The sequence below is a fragment of the Ochotona curzoniae genome, unplaced genomic scaffold (assembly GCF_017591425.1).
Source record: "Ochotona curzoniae isolate NIBS_2020 unplaced genomic scaffold, NIBS_Ocur_1.0 contig_1, whole genome shotgun sequence".
NCBI classification, from domain to species: Eukaryota; Metazoa; Chordata; class Mammalia; order Lagomorpha; family Ochotonidae; genus Ochotona; species Ochotona curzoniae.
Window position 1 is genome coordinate 15,391,226 of NW_024464918.1, and position 25,778 is coordinate 15,417,003.

General features: G+C 41.3%; 1 protein-coding gene and 1 long non-coding RNA gene across 2 annotated transcripts in view; one reads left to right on the forward strand and one right to left on the reverse strand.

The window, feature by feature from the left end:
* The window catches only part of LOC121163654, a 43,083-nt gene extending 37,005 nt beyond the window's left edge, over positions 1-6,078 (forward strand). Inside the window, exon 4 of the long non-coding RNA XR_005884933.1 lies at positions 5,828-6,078. This is a non-coding gene — a long non-coding RNA (uncharacterized LOC121163654). The remainder of the gene's footprint in view (positions 1-5,827) is intronic.
* SGCD (sarcoglycan delta) overlaps positions 1-25,778 on the reverse strand; it is a 330,294-nt gene that overhangs the window by 11,503 nt on the left and 293,013 nt on the right. The gene's annotated exons all lie outside the window — the stretch shown is intronic.

A 25,778-nucleotide genomic window follows, 5' to 3' on the forward strand; every position in this document is an offset into this window, starting at 1 on the left:
AATTCGTGTGGGCACTTGGGGGGGTGAACTAGCAGAGGAGACATCTCTTCCACTCTGCTTGTCAAATGAATATAAATTAGTTAAACTCATTAATTAAAAATGGTTGGAATTTCTAGTCACATGGTGGTGAATTTACAGATGATGTTGGAGTATGCTTAACAATATGAAGTGTTTAATGGATTTTCTGCTCAGTGTAATGTTGCAAAGTTACTGTTCCTCAGTTTTTTTTTGTTTTCCTTTTTTGTTATGAATGCCCTGTGTTCTTGCATTCTGTAAGATCCTTGCAGGAAGGAGAATATGCAGCCCGAGGACTATATAAAGGCTGAAAAATAATGTGGTCTGGTTGTCTCCAGTCAACCACAGGTGGGACTTGAAATTTAATAAATCTGTAGCAGGCTAATTTTTAAGTTGACGATTTTTGTCTGGTCCATGAATGAAATTATCCAAAACCTTTGGCAGAAAAATGTGTCCCCTACCATTGAACCACATGTTTTCCTTGTTCTTTAATTTTCTGTCATTTTGGTCTTAGTCCATTATTTGAGACATACAGAGGGACAGAAAAAACTTTGTTATCTATTGGTTCAGTCACTCCCCAAATCTGTAACGTCTAGGGTAGGACCAGATTGAAACAGGACCCCGGGCATCCATGTGGATTTCCCATGCTGGTGGCAGGGAACCAATCACGTCAGCTGTCACCACTGTCTGCCGAGGTGCACATTAGGAGGCAGCTGGAACTGGGGACAGAACTCAAACCTAGTCTCTGTGATGTGGGGAGTGGGGATTTCAAGGGACATCTTTGCCCATCAGTCAATCAATTCTTGCTTTTTTTTTTTTTTTTTTTTTGTATAGTGAAGATAAATCCTGAGTATTACTTTTTGGGAATAAATCTACAGTTTATCCCTTTTCATGAAAAGAGTTTTGGCAAGACTTGTAGCCCTACATGTCCAGTTTTGTCCTCTGAGGAGCTGAAGTTACGCTTCCTCTGTGCTCTACTTAGTGCTGTGATTAAGAAGCTGGTTGCCAGTTCACTTTCAATATCAGAATTCCTGTTTGGTTCTTTGCTTTCCTCCTGCTTTTTATCTTTGACAGTCCACAGGTCCGAGCTGATGTGTGTAGATGTATATTTCATTCTGTGTGCTCTACTTGCATTTTTACAAGTTCTTGAAGAAGTCCTGCTGAACTACTGGCTTTCTATCTCTCATCACTTCTGGATAGCACTGAGCTGATGTGTTTTGGAAAAGTGCTTTGTGCTTCATTTCTTCTTCTCCTGTTGCTTAGAACAGGCATTCTCTACCATTCCTTTCTTGGTATTTTTCAGATATATCTTCAAATTAATCTACTTATCTATTCATTATATACATTAGGATTTGTTTTCTGCAGAAGCTGTTTTCATTTCTGCAAATTCTGTGTGGCTCATTTTCTAATCCATGAACTACTTTTATAATTGACTTCTTTGTTTTCTTACGCGTCGGGAACATCCTGTCTTCCCCGGTAACCCTCATGTCTGAGGTGTTCAGCGTGCAAGCTGGCTGCTGTGCCTCTGCGCAGTGTCTTGCTTACGCCTTTTGGCTGAGTGTGTTTTGTACCTCTCGATTGTGAGTTCACATTTCTTGGAGATGTATTTGCAGCAGTTACTTGACACCTGTCTAGTGGTGATTTTTCTCATTTATTTCCATCAGTCACTGAAGTCAATCTCCTGCCATCAGCCTAAACTCATCAGAAACTAATTTGTTTGGAGGTTTTAGGTCCACCTAGGTTGTATAAATTCAGGCCATAAAGCACAGCAAGGGCAAGGTCTGAAGTTGTCAAGACATGGGGAATGCTTATCTTTGCTTGCCTTATGATGCTGAAATGGGAGACAGGCAAATTCCTCGCAGTCCCTTGCATGGAAGTGTTGAGGGTGGGGAATCCTGGCCAGGGGCTTTCATTTCACCCTGACCCTGAAGTTCTGCTCCTATGGAGTGCCTGTTTCATTTGTGAGATCTCTGTGGATTTCCCATTTCCATGGGCCCTGGGATATGTTTTATTCACATGAGCTACTCAGCCATGAAAACCGAAGTGCAGCTTTATCTAGTTCAGCAAAATCTGTAAAGTCAAGCTGGTCTCAAAAGTCAGAAGGCTTTTGTGGGTTTCTGTGCTTTGTTTTTTCAAATGTCAAAAATTGTGACTAATTTTATCAGTACCTATAAAAGATTTAAAAATATCCTTCCCAATATCTTTAGTTGTCGTTAGTGATGGAGGTGACGAGAATGATTCTGCTATCAGCACACTGTTCACTGGTGTTTCAGTTGTCACATTTTTCCAGACAGGCTTTGACACTGCAGAGAAATTCCCCTATGTTTTAAGGCAAGCAAAAAATTCTGTCTCTTTCCTCCCTTCCCCTTGTCTTTGTAAACATCAGGAATGTGCCAACTCTCTGAAAACCACATCAGGCTTAAGTTTCAGAATTCCTAGAAAATTCCAGTTTATCCTTCAGCATGCAAACAGAGGAAGTGTGTGTGCGCCTCTTGGAGTGATAGAAATCTGACAGTACACAGTGGCTGAAGCTGGGCCAAGTCTCTACAGAAAGATATGGGCTCAGTGTCTGATGTTACAGCGTGGTGTCAGCAGGGCCAGCGAGCAGTCAGGAAGGATGGATGTGAGATGAGGGAGAGAAAAAAAAAAAGAGCAGGAATCTGTTAGAATGAGTGAAAACGCACGATGACTGGATGTAGAAAAGCTGCTACCCTTCTTCCTGAACGTGAGCATGCACCTGGCATAGGCTCTGGAGAAGCCCAGAGGGGCATGAAGGGAATATCCAAGGCACTGATGCCCTGGCTGGCACTACTAGGAAGCTGAAACACTGGGTGATGTGCTACAGTAGCTGAGGCTTTGCATCCGTCATCACCAGAAAAGTAGGATGGTGACTGCTTCATTCCTTCTCATGATGCCACACACAGCCACGTGCACTCATGGAAGCCACTCTGGGAGACGTAGTGCCATTTAGGTATGTGGACACATAATAATCTACTCCTACATGTCTCTTCATATGTCTGCCTCATGTTAAACACGCTGAATCTAGAAGCAGCATGTTTAGATTAATTGGTTAAGAAGGAAACAGATTCTTTTCTAATTAAGTAAGCCTTTATCTTAAGTCAATTAAGAGTTAGTTAGAAAGTATTCTATATGCAATAGTATTTAAAGTCTATGTGTTAAGCTGCTAGTGTGTAGAGATCTGTGTGTACATGTCGAATTGACAAAGAAAAACTCTGCAAGTCGTCCCAGGGTTCTGCTTTAAAGGTTGAAGAAGTTGGGTCTCATTAAAAAGCAATTTTAGAAAAGCAGTGATATTTTTCCTCTAGAACAAAACTATTTCGAGGTTTGCTTCATGAAACACAAGCTGGCTCTCACAAAACCTTTTTAATCAGCCCTTGGCTTCACCATGGGTTGATTTATTTAATAGACCCTTTTTAGAAAAAGATTTACTTATTTTTACTGGAAAGGCAGTTATACGGAGAGGAGAGACAGAGAGGAAGATCTCCCTTCCAATGATTTATTCCCCAAGTGACTTCAACGGCCAGCGTTACCCTGATCCAAAGCCAGGATCCAGGAACTTCCTCCAGGTCTCTCACATGGGTGCAGGGTCCCAAGGCTTTGGGCCGTCCTCTGCTGCTTTCCCGGGGCACAGGCAGGGAGCTGGATGGGAAGTGGAGCTGGTGGGATTAGAACGTGCACCCATATGGGATCCCAGCTCATTCAGGGTGAGGATGTTAGCTGTTAGGCCACTGCACTGGGCCCTAAACAGACATTTGTTATATTAGGCCCAAAGGTCTGAATGCCAGACTGGCAATGACTGGTTTCTGTAGAAATTGGGGCATTTATTTGGTGAACAGGCATTTACTGAGTTCCTAGAACAGCAGAAAGATGGAGTTTTTCAGCTACTCATAAGACAGAATTAACTCTTGCCAGAATGTTTGTTATTTAGGATGAAGTACACTAAGTAACCATTTGTTTATGACAGTAAGGAGTGCAGGAGGGTTTATAAAGCTTGAATTATAACATGAACAGTGGGAAGGCTAGGTGGCTGGGAGCAACTTCTGCAGACATTAGAAAGTCGAGAGTTAGCGCCATAAAAGATGAGAGTGTTGAAGCAGAACAGTATGTAAGTGAAGACTGTGAGGAGACAAATAAGCGAAAAGAAATGTAAAGAGAATAGATAGGTAGAGAGAATAGAAATTCAAAGAGGATAGAATAAACAAAGTATGGCTTTGCAGAGTTTGATGAAACAATAAAGGGTTTTAAGAGAAGACTGTAAAAGGCAAACGGGTAAGTGCCGCATGATCTGATTCCATGATGCACACAATACTGTCACAATTAGATTTATGTGTGACTGGACCTGGAGAGGGGCAGATATGTGGTCAGATACGGAGCTGGGTGGGTGTGGGAGTGTGTTTTGGATCAGATTAACACCCGGATCCGCAGGCCGTGGAAAGTAGTCCAGCTTCATCTGGCAAATACAACAACGCCAAGTAAGAAGGACCTTTGCATGCTTGACTTTCTGTCCTCTGAAACATACATGGTTTGTACCTCTCTGGGTCTGCGGACTTTCGATTTGGGCTGCATCTACACTGCCAGCTCTGCAGCTGGCCGAGATCTTAGGGCTTTTGGTTTCACTGGATTGATGAGCAGAGGGTGGCCAAGAAAGTGGAAGTAAATGCAAAGAAAGAAGCTGAGAGTGTTTCTCTAGGTGAAAAAAGATGGGAGTGTGGATTTACTGAAAGAATGTATTAAGACTGGTTTGCAGTGTTTTGGGGTAAGTGGTAGACTGTGAAGACGCAGAGTCTTGCAGAAAAGGAAGAAATGAAGAAGATAAACAGAGCAATTTCAGGGCGGAAGGACATGACACTGTTGTGTACTGGAGCGGATATATTGAAGCATCAATTAGAACGGAAAGCTTAAGGGCTCGAGAGAGGAAGGTACTGTATTCGATTGTGAATCTGAAACCTCAAAAGAATATGCACAGACACAGGCTGATGCTTTGGGGTCTTTGCTTTTCTGGTTGATGAGATGAGGAGTGTGCATTTTGGCAACTGGTTGAGCCATTCACAGTGTGGATGGAATCCTGGTGAACCACTTTCCTGTGGAATATTCCCATTGTATGGCTAGGAAAAAAGGTTCTAACAAGAATTACAAAGTTTCAAATCTCTGTTGCACTCTGAGGGAGTTTTCACAGCTTCTGTTTTAAAAAAGAAAAGGTTTTGATCCAGGGAGAACTAGAAGGAAACCAGGCACACCTCTTAGGGCAGTGAAGATCTGAGATTTTTCCCTATGTAATCAGCATTTTCTGGCATATGTCTGCATTGATTTGAAAGCTGTCTTTCTTGGCCCAAATTCCGTTTTCAGTTCCTGAAACACAAGGCAACAACTCTGTCCCTTTCCTTCTCCGGTTCGACTCAGAAGTCTCATGAATCAAACGCTGCACAGAAGTTTAAATGCTATCACAAGGTCTGCTTTTGAACCTCAGGGAATAATTCACTTGCTGCTGGCATTATCAGTTTGTTCTTTCTGTCTCAGGCTCATTTTTTGTTGAAATTGTTTTTGTTGAAACAGTGATTACTTACCCAGATTTCTCATTTTCATTTCCTTCATCATAAGAATCTACATTAATCACATCCAAACCTAGACAAGGTTTTAGATCTTAGTGTGCCCCCCTCTTCAGTGAGTGAAGACAATGGCTTTTGTTACTTTGGGGAGCGACCTTGAGAACATCATAACGAGTGAGTGATGTCTGTGGTAGCCGAAACAGAAGAGAATTAGCATAGGGTTTTTGTTTTTTCTTCCCCCCCAGGAAACTTCGGAAACACCAACGACTAGGATGCGAGTTATAAGTTTGATGAAGAAATAATTGAAGAAAGTTAAGATTGTAGGGGAATTCATTCAGAAAACACTGGTGGAAAGGTCTAACATGTTGGCCTATGTTTGTTCAAAGCAGCTGGAATATTTCAGTGTGCTCGGAAGTGCACAGGGAGCTTCTGCAGCACAGCAGGGCTCTCCGAACACAGGGCCGCCTCTGTATTTTCAACCCCCTGATTTGGAGATGGAAAGCATGTGACAGACTGGCTTGGCAGTTGTACATGTTACACATCCTTCAGCTGTAACATGGAACACTGCCCTTCCACTGATGGGAAAAGCACAACATGACACTGCTTTTGGGGGCAGGAAGCTGGCGTTGCAGACAGATGCTGACCTCATGCATGCTGCTTCAGGCATCATTAAACAGGGAGACTTTGTGAGGAATGTGTCTTAGGTGATGTCACCCTAGTGTCTGTGTGGTACAGGTGCAGCACAATATACTGTCCTGTAAGTGGGAGCACATTGTATAATAGCTGTGACATAAAAGTTAGCAATTGATTCTTGTTATTATCAAGTACTACATATGGTACATAGTTGGTTGAACTACATGCTGTTGGTGGTTCAGTGAAATTACTGCTAACAGATTCACCAAAACCATGTCAATTATGCAACATGCATTGATGGAAAATAGCTATGACATCCCTAGGGAGCAGATTTTTCAACTCTTATGCCCTTAGGGGACCATTATTGTGTAATACATGGAAAATGTGCATCATCTTTTAATGTCATTCTTGAAGATGTTTTTGTGCTCTCCTGTGTATGGGACTCGTCGTGGATGAGCTGTAACGTGCTTCTAGACTGTGCTTGATAGAGTGACTTGCTGCAATACCTACGCCACAGGTTTACTGCAGCTCTGGTGTGAATCTAAAGATAGTATGTCTCTGAAAAAACAGGATCTTTGATTTATAATGAATGTGTGTAAGAAGGTGGCATTATTTATGTCAGTTTAGTGTGCACAGTTGTCAAGCAACTTCTGTATTAATTGTAAGTGTATTAGTTCTCACTGAGTCTTCAGGTACTCAAAGTGCAATATGTTTCTTGACATGTAAATTGTAGTTTGAGACATTACTGTTTTAGTTGTGCTGTTTGATCTGTACAAGGGAATTAATCGCCTTTTCAAAAAGCGTGCTGTATAAATGCAATGCAACATGGAAAGTAACCGTGAGGGATAATTTGATGGTGGACAGTATTCAAAGAGCTGCGTGTTGTGTCCCACCATGTAACTTGATCTCAAAGTTTAAAAGTGTTCAATTTGAAAAATTTTGTCATTGCCTCTGACCTCCTCTATAGCCATTGTGACTTATTTATTTTTGAGTTTCACCTTTCTAATGTTTGTTTCAAAAGACACTTGTAGACCTAGGATTTCCATGTGAAGGTTCAATGCCAAATTCCAGTGACAGAGTTAGGATAGCATCAGTGACTCCATGTTATCTTGGGTGTTTTTCACTATATAGTGTTGCTCTTGGGATTCAGCACCAGCATCATTTGTGAAAGGGAGCAGCTGGATATGCCAAGAGATTAAATGTTGAGGTCAAAACTATGGCCTGAAAGCTCAAATTTTCTGGTGTCCATGCAGGTAGTATGCTTTATAATGCTAGATGATTCTGATGGTTGAAAAACAGTTGTGCATCCTTGGGAAGAACTCTGCTTTTGTAACCTATGTCCTTTGGTGCTTCTGTACATCAGCCCTGGAAAGAGCCGTTTTGTTTAGTCAGGCCAAAGACAAAACTGCCAAGAAACTCCTATGTGAGAACCCTGGGGATGTTACAGCTGTGCTCGTGTGACTGAAAACAGGTTCACCCTCAGGCCTTGTTCTTGATCTGCTCCTTCTCACAGAGGCCTGCATGGACCACCCTTCATATTCATTCCTCTGTGACACTTTATACTACTGGGCAGAATTTGCCATGGTTTTTTGTTTACTTGTTGTAATTTCTCTCTTTCTCTGAGTTCAGGGTAGGCATCCCAGTAGCTTTATGCCCATAATCAGGCGTGTTGGCTGATTTTCAATAACAAGGTGTGCAATTCATGGCTTAGAATGTTTAACCTACAATCTGCCTGTAATTTTTTTTAAAGTTGTTTTTAAAAGAAACAGATTTTATGGATACAATTCTGAATTTTAATAAAACTTTTTTTTTCTTTTTGGCTCTGCACAAACAAAAACACTCTTTCCCTTCTTCCCTTCTTCCCTCTATCCTCTTGGTAGGATTCTGAACACTCTGAGATGATTATTGCACAGAGTTGTATTAGAATTGGCTGTCATGTTACTGTTATCTTACATGAACTTGCATGTTAAAACAAAACTCAGCATACCATGAAGGTTACTTTTGCAATGCTTTTTAGGTTTTATTGAAAGTACACAATTTCTACTGTTAAATTTCAAGTGATTTTCCCCGCATGTGTTAGTAATCCATGGCACCTTTCTATATTGTTTTACAAATGTCATGGGAGGGACTATAGGATTAATGTTTAAAAATTTTGTCTTCAGACTCATGGTTTTCACTCAAAGCATCTCCACCTGCTGGAATCTTGACCTCAGAGTAATCCTGAACCTGCCTTGAGTCTGCACTGGTCCTCATGCTTAGTAAAGGAGAATGCTATTACCCTCTAAGGACTGTAAGGAAATGGGATGTGGAAATGTATGTGAAAGCTTAAGGAGGTACAGGATACATAATGCATGCTATAAGCAAGAGGTTTTATTATTGCATTCAGATAAAAATTCAGTCACAACTCTTCATTCCCTCTTATAAGTATACCCTCTGATAAATTTGCTGGGATTGATGGCATCTTTTATGCCCTTTAATATTTCATCACTTAAAAAAAAGTGTACTTCTTTACATAGTGGCCTCATTAAGGACTTTGCAAAGAGGTTAAGTGCCAAGAGTAATTTTAATTCAAAAATGTTCAAAGACAGAAGACCAAAGAAGCCCATTCTTCCTCCATGCCAAGTGTTTCACTTTTATAAGATTGCTTCAAAGTTTAAGGACTCTGAGCAAGTAAAGCTTGGCAGATTCTTTGTGAAACTTGTCCACTCCCTTTGCCAGAGCTCGAAGCAGAACCTTTCCAACCTAAAAGGCTCTTGTGCACTGTCATTGGGAGTTGGGATTTTGTAGCTAATAATGTTTGTGAAAATTTGAGTTGTCTAAGGTATTTGCATATAAAATGCAGACATCATCAGTGTTGGATGAGATACTGGGTAAGTGTTCCTGTACCTTACATGAATCAAGACATTCATACAGTGATGCTTTCCTAATTGACATAGACACTAAATAATTGATTTGAATTTCAGAGAAGTGATGAACACTCCCACAAGCTCCACTCTGTTTGAGCACTCATTATCAAGTTTTTGCAGTAAGATCTGGTGCTCTTTGAGCTTTTCCTAGCCCCAGTAATGAAGCTGACTCCAGGTGCAACAGACAGGCTGTTGATTTTAGTTAAGATCTACATAAAATCGCAAGTGTGGTTTGGATTTTTCATGTACATGAAATCATTATCTTTGATTAGGACTAAAAGTCCATATAATTGGAACTCTGTGTTAAAGCAGAAGCAGCACTGAGAGTGGATTGTCGGCACCTATTCTGCTGCCTTGTAGCCCTGGGGACCCAGTTTCTTTTTGTCAGTGAAAGAAAGACTTGGAAGAGTGATTGAAAAGGTGTCTGTCTCAGCCGTAAAATCTATATCGTTTGCATTGCATCAGCGAACAGATCTTGAAAGATTAATAGAAAGCAAGTACTGACTATAATGCAATAGAGCACTTGCATAGGGTCGAGTGATTTTGATGTACTCTACTTTCTAGCCCAACTCTCTTTAGACTCTTCCCTGGAGTGGTTTGCAAGCCAGTGGTTAGATGTTGCAGCTTAACATTACTGGAAAGCCAGCTCTAGGATGTAGTGATTATGTGAAAGTACATTAAACAGTTGTGGAAGATGGAATTTAAATATAATTTAATAATAGTACAAATTGAGATCCATCAGCGTATTTTTATTGGAAAGGTGGATATACAGAGAGGAAGATCTTCCGTGCAATGAATCATTCCCCAAGTGAGTGCAACAGCCAATCCAAAGGCAGGAGACTCTTCTACGTGGGTGCAGGGTACCAAAGGTTTGGGCCATCCTCGACTGCTTTCCTGGACCAAGGCAGGGCTGCCGGGATAGAAGCAATGGCTGGGTGTGCAGGCTGAGGATCTATGGGTAGGTGTCGGTAGGTAGGCATTTCTGTCCTTTCTCTCCCATTGCTTGGGCAGGTCTTGTCTTGTCTTGTCTTGTCTTGTCTTGTCTTGTCTTGTCTTGTCTTGTCTTGTCTTGTCTTGTCTTGTCTTGTCTTGTCTTGTCTTGTCTTGTCTTGTCTTGTCTTGTCTTGTCTTGTCTTGTCTTGTCTTGTCTTGTCTTGTCTTGTCTTGTCTTGTCTTGTCTTGTCTTGTCTTGTCTTGTCTTGTCTTGTCTTGTCTTGTCTTGTCTTGTCTTGTCTTGTCTTGTCTTGTCTTGTCTTGTCTTGTCTTGTCTTGTCTTGTCTTGTCTTGTCTTGTCTTGTCTTGTCTTGTCTTGTCTTGTCTTGTCTTGTCTTGTCTTGTCTTGTCTTGTCTTGTCTTGTCTTGTCTTGTCTTGTCTTGTCTTGTCTTGTCTTGTCTTGTCTTGTCTTGTCTTGTCTTGTCTTGTCTTGTCTTGTCTTGTCTTGTCTTGTCTTGTCTTGTCTTGTCTTGTCTTGTCTTGTCTTGTCTTGTCTTGTCTTGTCTTGTCTTGTCTTGTCTTGTCTTGTCTTGTCTTGTCTTGTCTTGTCTTGTCTTGTCTTGTCTTGTTGTCTTGTCTTGTCTTGTCTTGTCTTGTCTTGTCTTGTCTTGTCTTGTCTTGTCTTGTCTTGTCTTGTCTTGTCTTGTCTTGTCTTGTTTGTCTTGTCTTGTCTTGTCTTGTCTTGTCTTGTCTTGTCTTGTCTTGTCTTGTCTTGTCTTGTCTTGTCTTGTCTTGTCTTGTCTTGTCTTGTCTTGTCTTGTTTTGTCTTGTCTTGTCTTGTCTTGTCTTGTCTTGTCTTGTCTTGTCTTGTCTTGTCTTGTCTTGTCTTGTCTTGTCTTGTCTTGTCTTGTCTTGTCTTGTCTTGTCTTGTCTTGTCTTGTCTTGTCTTGTCTTGTCTTGTCTTGTCTTGTCTTGTCTTGTCTTGTCTTGTCTTGTCTTGTCTTGTTTTGTCTTGTCTTGTCTTGTCTTGTCTTGTCTTGTCTTGTCTTGTCTTGTCTTGTCTTGTCTTGTCTTGTCTTGTCTTGTCTTGTCTTGTCTTGTCTTGTCTTGTCTTGTCTTGTCTTGTCTTGTCTTGTCTTGTCTTGTCTTGTCTTGTCTTGTCTTGTCTTGTCTTGTCTTGTCTTGTCTTGTCTTGTCTCTTGTCTTGTCTTGTCTTGTCTTGTCTTGTCTTGTCTTGTCTTGTCTTGTCTTGTCTTGTCTTGTCTTGTCTTGTCTTGTCTTGTCTTGTCTTGTCTTGTCTTGTCTTGTCTTGTCTTGTCTTGTCTTGTCTTGTCTTGTCTTGTCTTGTCTTGTCTTGTCTTGTCTTGTCTTGTCTTGTCTTGTCTTGTCTTGTCTGTCTTGTCTTGTCTTGTCTTGTCTTGTCTTGTCTTGTCTTGTCTTGTCTTGTCTTGTCTGTTGTCTTGTCTTGTCTTGTCTTGTCTTGTCTTGTCTTGTCTTGTCTTGTCTTGTCTTGTCTTGTCTTGTCTTGTCTTGTCTTGTCTTGTCTTGTCTTGTCTTGTCTTGTCTTGTCTTGTCTTGTCTTGTCTTGTCTTGTCTTGTCTTGTCTTGTCTTGTCTTGTCTTGTCTTGTCTTGTCTTGTCTTGTCTTGTCTTGTCTTGTCTTGTCTTGTCTTGTCTTGTCTTGTCTTGTCTTGTCTTGTCTTGTCTTGTCTTGTCTTGTCTTGTCTTGTCTTGTCTTGTCTTGTCTGTCTTGTCTTGTCTTGTCTTGTCTTGTCTTGTCTTGTCTTGTCTTGTCTTGTCTTGTCTTGTCTTGTCTTGTCTTGTCTTGTCTTGTCTTGTCTTGTCTTGTCTTGTCTTGTCTTGTCTTGTCTTGTCTTGTCTTGTCTTGTCTTGTCTTGTCTTGTCTTGTCTTGTCTTGTCTTGTCTTGTCTTGTCTTGTCTTGTCTTGTCTTGTCTTGTCTTGTCTTGTCTTGTCTTGTCTTGTCTTGTCTTGTCTTGTCTTGTCTTGTCTTGTCTTGTCTTGTCTTGTCTTGTCTTGTCTTGTCTTGTCTTGTCTTGTCTTGTCTTGTCTTGTCTTGTCTTGTCTTGTCTTGTCTTGTCTTGTCTTGTCTTGTCTTGTCTTCTCTTCTCTTCTCTTCTCTTCTCTTCTCTTCTCTTCTCTTCTCTTCTCTTCTCTTCTCTTCTCTTCTCTTCTCTTCTCTTCTCTTCTCTTCTCTTCTCTTCTCTTCTCTTCTCTTCTCCTCTTCTCTTCTCTTCTCTTCTTCTCTTCTCTTCTCTCATAATACTGCATACAAATTTGATTTCTGCACAAACCCCCTGGCGATGTAACGGTGGCTACCAATGACTTACCAACTGCTCCTCCTGGGGACCGCATATCTCAATTTGTAATAAATTTAAATAAAGCATTTTGTCTTCACCCACCATGTCTTCCAGTTAATTCTCTAAATCACCACATGATACTATATTTTACAATTTGAATATAGTGAACGAACAGGAAAAATAAAGATGAAAATTTGGATACAAAGTGTGAACCCATTTTTGCAGGATTTTGAGTGCAGATAGCCTGCCATTGAATGCTGCTGGGAAACTGCCATGCAGTTTCCAGCACAAGGGTTAGTTATCTGAGGTTTACCTTAAGAAAATTCCTGATGCCTGGATCGCACATGGCAGCCATCCTGTGCACATGGTGAGCTGTCCCCAACACTCTGGAGTGGTCAGGGCAACAGCACCCAAATGCGCATCCTGAATGGGGTGTGGGGTGGGCTGCAATCTGGCCTAAACCCAATGGCATGTAAGATAACTGGGAGTGCATCAACGTGAGAAACTCCCTTGGTGACTCATTGCTGCTGAACATGAGGTCCAGACCTGGGAGTTGGAAAGTGGGGCAAAGTAGCTGCAACATCTGGGTAATGAGTCAATTGCTAATGGAACAGGGTAGACTGGGCAGGGTTAGCAAACCTTAGTCCACAAGTAAAACTAGAGACCAGGAGGGAGCACAGGTCACACCAAACTAGCCTCTTGCACCTACTGGTCTGCGTGAGCCAGGAACACTAAGCCACATTGTCTAATGCAGAGGTCAGGACATGTGAGGGGCTGAACCAAGCTGAGGCTTGGCTAAACCTCTAGCTTTGCCCATGCCTGCTGTCAGTAGCCTCTGCTTCCCATTGTTCAATCCAGAAACAAGAGTACCACCGATTCCTTTCCTTCACATCCACACATGAAATGTTTCAGGAAATTCCACAGTCTATGCTTTCAATACAAATTTAGAATCTTAATACACTTTTCAGCATATTAAGGCCGGCTAGATAGACCTAAGCCACTATCCTATTTTTCCTTTATTTTTTTCAGAAACTCTTCCACAGTTCTCCTTGTTTTCCTCCTTGCCTCTCACAACCTTCTCTATAGCAATCAGATTTTTATAAGGGTTGCCATATCTGGCCACCATGATGCTTGCAAGGCAGGCATACTACTGAAAAAGAAAATACATATTTTAGAGAAGGTACTGAGGGCAATAGTTATCACATAACTTCACATTCCATAATTAAGAGCATGGCTTTGATTGCCATGCAGCTCTGACTGTGGTTTGGTGCTCAAGTAGCAGGGTTCCTACCAAACCCAGGGGGATAAGGGGCTTGCGTACCCACTTCCTGACTCTAGCTTTGGCTCCAAGTGTTGCAGGCATTTTACAGAGTGAGCCAGAGAGGTGGTACGTCAATTCAGCTCTGCACATTTTCTTTTATAAATATTTTATATCATACACATACACATTTGCATGTATAATTTTTTCTAAAGGAGAACTTTGGAAGAGCACCAGTGAAGGTCTGGAACAAAGTACCACTCTGTTTAGCAGCCTTGATTTCAGCACACTGCTCAAAACACATACCTGCTAACCATCACACATAGGAAAGGGGATTACCGGACTTTTGCCCCACGGTGTCGCTTAGCACCTGACTTACAACATGGCTGTGCAAATTCTTTGTCTACATCACTCTGTTCCAGGTACGTCATTATCATGTTCTTCAATAAACACACCATATTTCCACCTGAACCCTTTTGTACTTAGTCTCCAATGCTTGGAACACTCTCCCCTCAACTACATATTTTGTTCACTTACGCCATGTGCCTGCTTAAGGCCTTCTGACCATCCTGTATTTCTTACTAGTGCTTTCCACTACTTCGCAATTGTTTCTCAGTTACATGCTCTGTTGCATCTAGTTCAATAAATGTTAACGCTCGGTGCCAAAGCACTGAAAGGCTTCTGCAACTTCCACATTGAACTACACCTGCAGTCAGTGCCACCAGAGCAGGAAGGTATGCACAGGGGAAGGTCTCTGCTGACAATCTTTAGATGGGACTGGATGAGGAGCGAGAGGGAATCAAGGAAAACGCATTAGTGCAGAAGTGAATCAAGGCTGTGTGCCTCAGTTGTGATCTAGTTCCACATATCAAAGACTATATTGAGTTTGCAGCAGGAGAACCTGCAGCCCATACTGTAGTGTTCTTTTTCACAGCCTTTCTGCACCTTTTCCTAAAGGCCCACTCTGCTAAACACACGTCCTTTCTGTTTCCATGTATTGCCTCTGTTTGAGGCCTTCTTGTGAGGACTGCAGCTACTCCTTTCATCACAACACAGCGTTTCAGTCCCGAGGTCTTTCAGTGTTCAATCTAGCACTGATGATACCTTCACACTGAGCTCACTACACATTTCTGCTCTTCATTCCAGCTTTCTGCTACTGCGTATATCGGGAGGCAGTGAAGATGGATCATGGGAAACCTGGATGAAATTCTTGGTAAGGTCTTGAGTTCTGGCTAAACTCATATTTTTGGGATATCTTAGCATTAACTAAAACTTTCCAATGTGTACGATAACATCATCACAGATAGTGCATTTAGATTTTTGCTATAAAATATACTAGAGTCAACCATTACCAATGAAAAAGCAAATGCTGCATTCCTCTATAGCAGTGTATAGCAGGGTATACAGATACAGGAAAGCACTACTCTAAAATACCTTCTCTGAAGTCATACTTACATGTTAACATTTATATTTATGGCCTGTGAACACAGCTTCCATAAGTGGGTGTGCCTCACCCACATTATGGAACACTGACTCTAAATGCCTTCCTGAGGGCTTCAGCCTGCTGGCTACTCTCCTAAAATCTATTAGAAAGTGCCTGCAAAGTATGAGTTCTCCCCTTGCTCACTATATCCACAGGTGCCTCGAATGGTTCAAGAGACTCAAAAGATAAATATAGGGGCCAGCCTGGTGCCACAATGAGTTAAGCAGCTGCCTGCAAAGCCACACTCTCCAGTAAGTGCTGGTTCAAACTCTAGCTGCTTCACTTATACTCCTAAAAAAAGTAATGAAAAATGCATACTATGAACAGCTTATACCAAAACCAAAATTTCCACTAATTCCATTCTGCATATATTTTCTTATAAATCCAAAACTGTTCTAACATCCACCTTTCTGAGCACTGTGATGATGCTACAGTGCAGACAAACCTGACCATATGTGACGTGTGGAAGTCACAAATCACTGTAAAAACTTTGACTAAAATAACCTTCTCTCTATGAACTTCTCATGCATACATACAACACAAGTGAATATCCTATGCAGACTCACTTGCCATTCATAAGGTGTCTAGTATCTCAGAAAATTCTCTGACATCCCAAAGAATCTGTACCAGAAACACTGTTTGCCTAGGCATTCTTTCTCTATCCTTTTCATCCTGTTCTATTTCTTTGCAGAATCCCAACTCACACAAAATGTGGGAGAGACACACTGGCACCTGACTTTGGAATAATGCGTACAATTAACACAATGGTAAGTATGCCAGAGAAAAAGAAATAGAATTAAAGTTGTCAAACCTAAGGAGCCTGACTAAAAGAAATGGCTCCTGGGACTCTGCTTGAAAGCATAGGAGGGCAACTGGTTGCACTCCAGCAAGCGGAGTGTGTGAAAACACCCAAGGCCCTACCCCCTTTTCATCTACATATCTGCACAGCTTGTGGGTAAACTGGGACCATGAGAAAACCAAAGCCTACTGAAGTACAATACTTTGTCAAAAGAGCCACCTAGTTGAGACTGCAGAACCAATTCAGATCTTTGAGATACCACTCATGTCCAAGATAATTAGGAAAGCATTCAGGCCACACTGCTCTTTGACTTGGCTGCTGCTGATTGCTCCAGGTTATGTTACGGCTGTTTACTGTATGCCTACACACACTGGGCACCACACTGAAAGGTAGCAGTTCACAAATCAACACAACACACAATCTATGAAAGTTCATCCTAAGGAGAAAGACAGGTGGCTTTGTACACAGTGGAATAGGGGAGGTGTCAGGAGAAAGTCACTTTTGATCTGGCCTTAGTAAGATACTTTTTTAAAACATCTAATACAAGTAAGACATATGATATGTGAAAAGGACCATTGTGAAGCAAGGGGCGACAGGCACACTAGGGCTGACAGGCCACTCAGAGGCTCCATGAGTATCAAGTGCAGGGAAAACTGCATAACAACCTTTACTGTGGATTTCATAGAGACATACCAAGACATGACAAGCAGTCTAGAATGAACTATTTGAACAATTTCAGCAGACTCTTGGATGTAAAGGCTATCGGGCACCTATCCCCTGGCATGGGGGTAGGCAAGGGTGATCTAATGGAAGCCCTGGACTGAATATGAACAAAGAGTACTTGCAGGCAGACAGTTGCTTGCTGCTTTGTAGAACTGAGGAGCCTGGCAAGAAGGGGCAGATCCTTAGGGTTCACAAATGCCCTGTGATTACAAAGCAGTGCTTGCAAGAGGCACTACAGTGCACTGCATAGAGAACTAAGTGCAGAGTCACTACAGCACGAAGGAGTCTGGCAGTGTTGCAGCATGACAGAGGGTAAGCGTTTGGGGAGCTGGAATCTGAGTACAGCACAATAACAAGGAACCTGGAGTTTATCTTTGTTAAAGTCTCAAACCATGTATTTGGTCATGCCTCCCTTATAACACACAGTTTGAGACTTTACCAATCACGGTGGGCATTCTGTTGAGGCATCCCACACATAGTGGCCTATTTCAAACCAGCCCAGCTTTTCCTAGCACGCCTTTAAGTGGACTTCCCTTGAACTATTTCTTTGCCCTCAACCTGCTGCCTAGGTAAAGTCCTTAGGTATTCTCCTTTCAAAAATCTCCAATGTATTAATTTCACACATGAGCAGAAATCACATTAAATCTCACCACATAATGAGCTAAACCACAAATACATTTTTCAGAAACAAAGATGACTCATGTCCTTTCCTAATTAAACTTTGACAGGTTTAATTAAAAAGTGTAATTTGGAGCAAAATGGGTTAGGAGTAACTGAGCCTTAGCTTCTTGAACCTGTATACACAGAAATTTCTGATCTGATCTCTGAGTGGAGACACTTGGTGCACCTGTGATGCAAGCTGTCCTGAACAGGCAACTTGGGACTCTGTTTCTTTTGTGCACACATGCTGTTTCTGACAACAAAGGTCATAACTGATGATAAGGAGGTAAAGGAAGTGAGTGGTATTCCAACTCTTCAACCAGGAAAGCTGCAAGTGCAGACATGAGAGGCACAGCCCATGTAAGGCTAGCTCTCCATGGCATTCATGCTTCCTCTGGCAGTCACAGAAGTCAGTGGGTCCTGGAGAAAAGTAGCCTTTTGAACTCTGGGTGCTTCCTATCTGAGACTTTCTTTATGCATAAAATGGTGTAAGAAGACCTTGGAAGGTGTAAGTAAAATATGCATATGTGTAGGACACAGACAAGCATGCCTTTAGTAATACTTTTCCCACTACTACTTTCATAGTAAGAGCACACAAAACGATTTGGTTAAGCATAATTCATGCCAGGGTAGTTAGAGACACTGGCATATCAAAGAGGTCTAAAACATGAAGCCTGCCTTGCAATTCGCATCTTAGTTAATAGCAATAAACTTTCCTGTAAACACTGTAGTAAGTGCATGACTTGATAAACTGATTTATAAATGCATTAGCGTTTTAACACTCGTTTCCTTGGCTACCTTCTTTGCTAAAAGGACACCTTGGCACAGTTGCTACTCCTTTCCTCAGGCAAGAACTCACTCTGCCAGATGCTGTGCTAAGCACCGATAGGTGGGTTATCTCCATGAGTTCTCAGAGCAGCCTGCTGAAGTGAGCAGTGGTGCTATCTGTGCCTTCCTTGTGGAAATCGAGACCTTGTCCAGTGAACCAACCACCTTAAGACAACATGGTTCATACCTGCAGAGGTTGTCAATAAGCATTCCATGCAAGCAAACACTTCAACTTTACTTATTATTCTATCCCCAGATTTGACTTTGCCTGGCATCTTGCCCCAGATCCAACTAAATGTTGGTTGAATGAAGGACACATTGACGATGAAGTGACAATGAAGGATTAATCATTCACCATGTGGAGAAGCCAGCAGGATGAGCAACTCAAGTCCGGCTAACAGAGTACACAATTTGCCAACCCTTCAAGTGATAAGCCACTTCCCTCCTTTCCCCACTGCATACTCCTCATCCAGTTGAGCCTCAACATTGCCCAAGAAATTGCCCTTTGTTAATGAGTTTCTGAGCCTTAAAGGCTATAATATCCTGTCCTTTTCATTTACTCGAGCTAGTCAAGTCAATTTTTAATGATTGTAACTCCTTTAATCTTCATTTTATCTGTTCCTACTTCCTCCTTCCTAGTATTATGTCTTAATTAATTTCAGGACCAAGACGGGTGGCAAGCCATATTTTGACTGACCAGATCCATTGAGAGATCAAGCCCTGTTCTTGTATATCTTTACTACCAGAGAGGTTGAGAGGCCTTGTGCCACTTGTCAACTTGCATAGCTTAATGAGCACTTTCCTGAGCTGGTGAACTGTAAGAAATCCAGTCTCTTTCTTCAATCAATACAAGGATGCTGCAGGTGTTTAGGCCTAACTAATTACAGATACACACACACACACACACACACACACACACACACACACAGCTTTGCAAGCCTGATACCATGGGCTCAATATTAATTTAGGTAAGTGATGAAAAAACCCAAAATCATTCATTTAAGGGATACACATGAAAAACTTCTGCTCTGCATAATATTTCTTAGAAAAAAAGAGGTATATTTCAAGTAATATCTACCTGATAAAGTGATTAAAACAGGCATGAAAATCCTGTTAGTGAAATTCCTATAGGGTTAATACATATACAGTTGACTTACATTATTCCCAGTAATTGTGTTTTTTCCAAAAGTCACTGTGAATGTTGGACTAATGAATATTCAGGCATTTCCTTCAGTGGATCCACACATAACTGAATGCTTGCTTCTGTTTAAAGACACCTTAGTGGAGAATCCCAGCAAACTTGCATATTGTTCATTTGTTAATACTAGTCAGTGAATTTCTTAGGCCACATGAAATCTACCACCCAATTCCTGTAGTTTCTTCATAAGGTGCACATAAGCTTTCTTATGCTTAGGGACACTACACAGCACTTCAAGACCACAATCAGAAACAGTTTCAAACAAAGAAATCACGAATACAAAGCTCAAAGGACAAGCTGAAATAGGGCAGTGAATACGCCACAGAAAACAGGACTGCTCTATGTATGAGAAGGTTACCTTGTTCAAACCAAATAGTGGCGTCGGATGACTAATTTATCACCACTCTGCACATGTCCATGAAAAAACTGTGTCAACATAGTAAATATTGATTTTAGTGTTAAAAATAAATTGTAACAAGGCCAAATCTCCTATTACGAGATCTGTGCATATTGAGGATCCCCTATAAATAGTAATATGTACATCTTTACAAAAAAAGTTAAAATTTGTGATTAATTCAAAAGGCAGAGCAACAGAAAGGAAAAGACACATCACTTCCATCCTTTGATTCACTTCTGAGATGGTCACAATAACCCAGGCTGTGCCAGGCAGAACTACATCCTGGTCTCCCACATGGATCTCAGGTGCCAAACTACTTGGACCATCTTCTTCTGCCATCCCAGGAGCAGTGACAGGAAGCTCTATTACAAGCAGAGCATCTGCGAGTTCTTCACTATATTTTGATGTGGGATAATGCCTTTATGTGCAGTGTAATTAGCTGAACCACTATTCCTGTCCCATTCACAAATTTCCACTTCAAGATTCACTTCAAATATGTTGAAGTAAACAGATAGCTACAGCATTTATTTTGGATCATTCTGTGATGCTTTGCAGTGGCAAAAAATGTTTAGTTCTTTGAGCGGGTCAAATGGTTGCTTTAGACATGACAATTCTATGGCAGACCCACTGTGCAATACATATCTTTTTAGATGTTAAAATACTAGAAAATGGCTAATGCAGTCACCTGGTAGTGGATATTTTGGAAGTCTCTCCACACACTGGTACACACTTTACCTGTGTACCACTTACCCATAATCCATCAGGGAATCCCTAACAGCTGAGCCCATACGTATTAATTTACTCAGTGTTTCTTGAGTCCCTACCAGCTAGGAAGCACTGAGCAGAACATGAGTATACAGAGATAAAGACACTTCTCATGAGGATGACAAAGTGTGGGAAACAGATGATGAGTAAGATAGTTGCCCATACTGGCTATGTTACGAAGAAAACAGTGAGACGATAGAGATCACCTATTTCGAAGAGCTTCTGTAAAGTGAAACTGCACCCCGGACAGAGGAAAGCATAGCCCAAGATACAGAGGAGATGCTGAAACGCAGACTGAGGAGCGAGTGAACAGACACAATATTGTGAGGCAGGAAGCTGAGCTACAGTGCCTCCTGAGAAACTGGAATCTGTTCATGGACTCTAAGAATCCCAGCAAGCTTATGTTCTCTTTTCTCAATTCTAATACATCCTTCATCCTTTTTTTCCCTGCCATTAACTTCTACTTCATGGGGAAGTTGACTGGCAAAGCTGAATGAAAATATTACCTTGGTTAAGAAAATAAACTTATTCATCATTTTATCAGCTCTGCATATTATGTATCTGTCATATCCTCAGCTCATGTTAAAGGTTTTTCAAAAAAATCAGCTAAGCATTCACAATGCCTACACCTTTCCCCATATCTCAAAGCGAAGCCTGCTCAGGCCTGGGACAGCCTTCTCTGAAGTCACAGAAAAGAATAGAGCTCATCCATTCCTGCTCCCAACACAGAGGACTATACTCAGCATTAAACAGCACTTACTACTGATGCTGCTATTTTTCTGAGCTGCTTGCATAAATAAGTTATTTTTCCCTAACTTCATTTTCACTCTTATCTCTTCCTGTGCTGTAAGGAAAATATTGCACAATAAATTTGAAGGACACTAATGTTAAAATAGCAGAGAACTACTGGTCACTCCCTTGGCCGTACAGTGTTTACTAAAAACATTCCAGAACCCTGCCTCTGCACAACACATTATAAACTCCATAGAATATCATTGAGTCCGAAATGTGCAAGTATTTTTTAAAAAAAAAATTCCCCAAATGTCCCTTTTGTCTTGACTACTCTTAAAACCACTAACAGAGTTGAATCCATATACCGCAGGCCCATTCTATTCATTAGATACAGAATCACCTATAACCTTGGGTGAACAAGACAAGAAATGAAGCAGGAAAACATTCCCAAGATCCTTTTGCTGCAAAGCTAAGAGACAATTTTCAAGTTATTAAGCCAGGATGAATCATTTCTTGGTACTTCTCTGACTCCTCTGTCCAAAGTCTGGGATACCTGGGAATGATGAGCGTGGGATTTAGAGATGTCCTGTGCATTTCATGTTAATTTCCTGACCAACTCCTCAGAACAGGGGAAGTAGTGAAAAACAATAGGAATTATCAGCTGCTCTAAGACTATACAGAAAGGAGAATGGATTTCTGTTTTTGCTAAACCCAAGTTGCTTTCCTGACAATTATTCATGGATGAAAGAGGAGAAAAAAAAGTGACTGTGGAAGTTGTGGCTCAGGGCGGGGAAGCAACCAAATCTCCCAGACTCCTACCTCCTTTGATCCTTCCCGCAGTACTCTGAATTCTTCCCTCCAGATCTCAGTGCTATCAGCCTTTGCTTTCAGCCCTGATGTTTTCCCCCTGCTCTTTCCCAGATTTTCTGCCCAGGTAGAGCTGGGCCAGCCATTTAATCTCTTTTCACTGAGATTATTATAATACCTAATGAAGAGAATGTCACTCTAAAGAATAATTTTACTCAGTTGAGTAGGTATGGAGCCACTTTATGTGTCCCGGGACACAGTGACTGGCAAAGAGCTACGTCTTCCAAGACACCATCTGCTGTGGTTTTTATGTGTCTCAAAAACGTTCATGTGTTGAAAACTTACTTTTGAAATTCACAGGTTAATAGTATCTGTAGGTGGCCTTTTAGAGCAAGGTTCCCTTGATGCCATTAGTGACTTTCTAAGAAGAAAGAGACCTGGGCTAGCATGCTTCCCTGTTTCAACATGGGATGCTTTTCTCTGTTTGGAAGCAGGGAGAGGCCCCTTTCCAGGTGCCAAAGCAGGTACTTCAATCATGCTCTTGGACTCGCCAGCTCCCAGGAATGGAAAGCCAATAAGTCGCATTATGCATTACCCGGTCTCAGATATTTTGTTAGCAAAACAGAAAATGGTTGAAGACACTTTTCTAGTCCACAGTTAGGAATGCTAAAGTTAGTTATAGGAAGACTAATAAAAATAAATATTCCTTTCTCCATGTAAAAACCTTTGTTCAAAGGCAGCTATACCAAGAGCTCAAAGTTTATATTTCATCTTTGAAAATACATGTTACATGTTTCAGTATTACGATAGTAACAATTGTGTCTTATGCACATTAATTCTTATTATTCTATAATCCATGCCCTAGTTCACTATGAAATGTCAGAGGAAGTAGGACAAGAGGCCAGAGTCAAGTTCATGGCTTGTGGACCTCAAAACTCCTGGTTTTGTATATACACAGTGGTCTCTTAAATACTAGGTAAGCAGTCAAAATAACAACACACCAGACCGAATTCATAATCACTAAATTTAGGAAGAAGAAAGTTCAGATGATACACTCGATTCCCAGGAACAGTTCTCACTTCCTATTTCCATCCTCCTAGCAAAGTTCCAGTGAGGAAAAAGTAGACTGCTGGCACTTTCACATGACACAGAGAATAGGGAACACATACCCCCGACCCCTCTCCCAGGAAAGACCAGTCATCCCTGAAGATGCCCTGGCCTTCTGAGGCAACCAACAGGCAGGGCTTTTCAGTGTACCTCTAAGCGCAGCAAAGACAGACCCAAATGTTTTCCTACATCTAAGGGCAGGAAGGATGTGACATAGAGAATGGACAGAAGGCAGGATCTCATGATTATGGAATTAAACAATATCTGCAACCAATGGGCACAACCACAAATGAACAGAAAGGGAACTGTGGGCATCTTGGCAAATGCCAGTAGAAGTAGAAAATGATCAGGGAACAACTGACAGTACTCAGAAGATACGACTGCATCAATATTCCTATGATGGAGAGACAGAATCAAAGTGAGAAGAATGAACAGTGGTCTTTCCCTGACTTAAATTATAATTGATGCCATCTAGAAGAATTTTTTTTTTACATGCTCATGCATTCATTCTATATTTACAGATTTCAAGTGCCATCTACTCTACATACTAAACTATAGCGGTCCAAAGAAAATAAGGGACAGAAAATACCCCTCCAGTGAGTTTTACTCTGTGTTGTCTACAACAGTCACTATCAGAGCACTGGGTTTGTGGCAGTATTTCAGTAAACATATTTACACTCAGCATGCACAAAAACGAGGCATGGCAAAAATAAGACAAGTAAAGGGCGAAAGCTAAGTCATGCTAAATACCTGGCCAAGACACAAAATGAAACGGTGGAGTCCTTACGAATAAATTGGCATGGGCCTATCCCCTACCTGTAATCACAGAGACAGCACAAACTGATCACGTTTGATAGGAAAGCAACATCCAGGCATTGTCAGTGCCAGGTGGTCACACATAGCTCTTTACCAGTACTCCAAACATCCAGTCCATCATAGGAATAGATTCTCTCTCGCAGACCTTAAGTTGGTACCAGCTCACCAGGCTTTCTATTTGTAGAACCAAAGGGTAATCACATTTAAGATCATGTTAGCCGTTGAATAACTGAGATACATATGTGGCACAAAAGAAAGTCCAGACTTACGTGGCTTTTAAAACCACACCACAAGCAACCATACACATGAGCTCACTGTCCTTTCCCCAAAAGCCATGAGATAATGAGCAATGCACAGACAGGCCCACATGCTGACGGAACACTGTCACTGTCTTACAGCAGAATGGAGCTCAGAGAACTCAAGTATATTTTAATGGGCAATAGCTTGATTGTACTTCACCCCAGAAAGAGATTTTATTTTCTTGGAGAGGAGAAGCTTGTATTAGACAGTAAGTATAGCTAATCTTTGTTTGGGATAGAACCTGTTTCCCCAAACTGCTCTTCAATTTAACATTTAGTATTCCTCTATTTAGGGTTTGACGCAAAAGGTAATGGATACCTCACAAGATTATCAGACACACAAGAAACCCCTGGAATCATCTCCAACATGGAAGTTCAGAATCAACAAAGTTCATTACAGTGTGACTATATTAAACCTTGAGTTTTCACTTTGCCTTCAGACTGAGCTAGTTCCTACTCTATCAGGAATAGAGGCTAAGTACAGCTCATTTGGTTTTACAGCTTCCTGAAGGAGGAAAACAAAATAAAAAAGGTTGCATATTCTGACTTTCGTTTTATTGGAATGAGTTTCAATACATTTTCCAGCAGTGTGTTTGTAAGGTAATTTATGAAAGCAAGGTTTGCACAATTTTGCTGGACCATTACCTTGATGCCCAGATAGAATCTGAACATAACAGGTCAAAAACTTCTTGGAGAGAAGAAAGTTGAGCTGAGACATGAAAAATTGTTAAAATGACCGAGAACACAGGATTCTACTCCTGGAGTAGAAAATGAACCCACAGCGGACAGCACACCGACACGAATGAGGCAAATTCCAGATACTTCACTTGCACGCACCATTTTAAGTAACAACTGCAAGTGCTAATCGACACTTTATTTTCAGTGCCATCCTATAATACTCAACACACACTCATCATGAGTAAGAGTAGGATTAGGCAATTTTCAACTGAGTGATAACAACCTTCCCTGCATCTGTCTCATTCACAGATAAGGCAAGCAGGGGTAACAAGATCATTAAGCATGTGAAACTAAAATTACAGAAGCAAGCGATATAACCTCAAAGCTGAATTTGTTCTACAAATTGTCCATCTGCTTATCTGATTTTTCGTTTTATCTTTTTGTAAAGCTACGAACAATCAGGAGAGATTGAATCTGCCTAGTACCCTGTTAAGTACGCACAAACGCAATCATTTTAAGCTCTCTTTGCAAACAAAAATGACAATATTGATTATTGTGCATCTCCAAGTTCTCTAATTGTGGAGCGCATTGAAAACCCCGGCACTGTGCTTCCAGCTCTGAATGTATTAGCAACATGCTACTGTAACAATGAAAATCTGGATGAGTCTTTGTTGAAATCTCTGCAGAGGCTTTCCGTTCCACTGAGTAAGATGATCCAGTTCCCACAAAGGAATCACAGGTCCCTTCGCCATCTGTCCTTCCCCCGTAATCCCTGCCTCTCTGTCTACCTCCACATCCCAATTAAATCATTTTGAGCAAGAAAATAATATTTGCTTTTGAAGCACAGATTATATA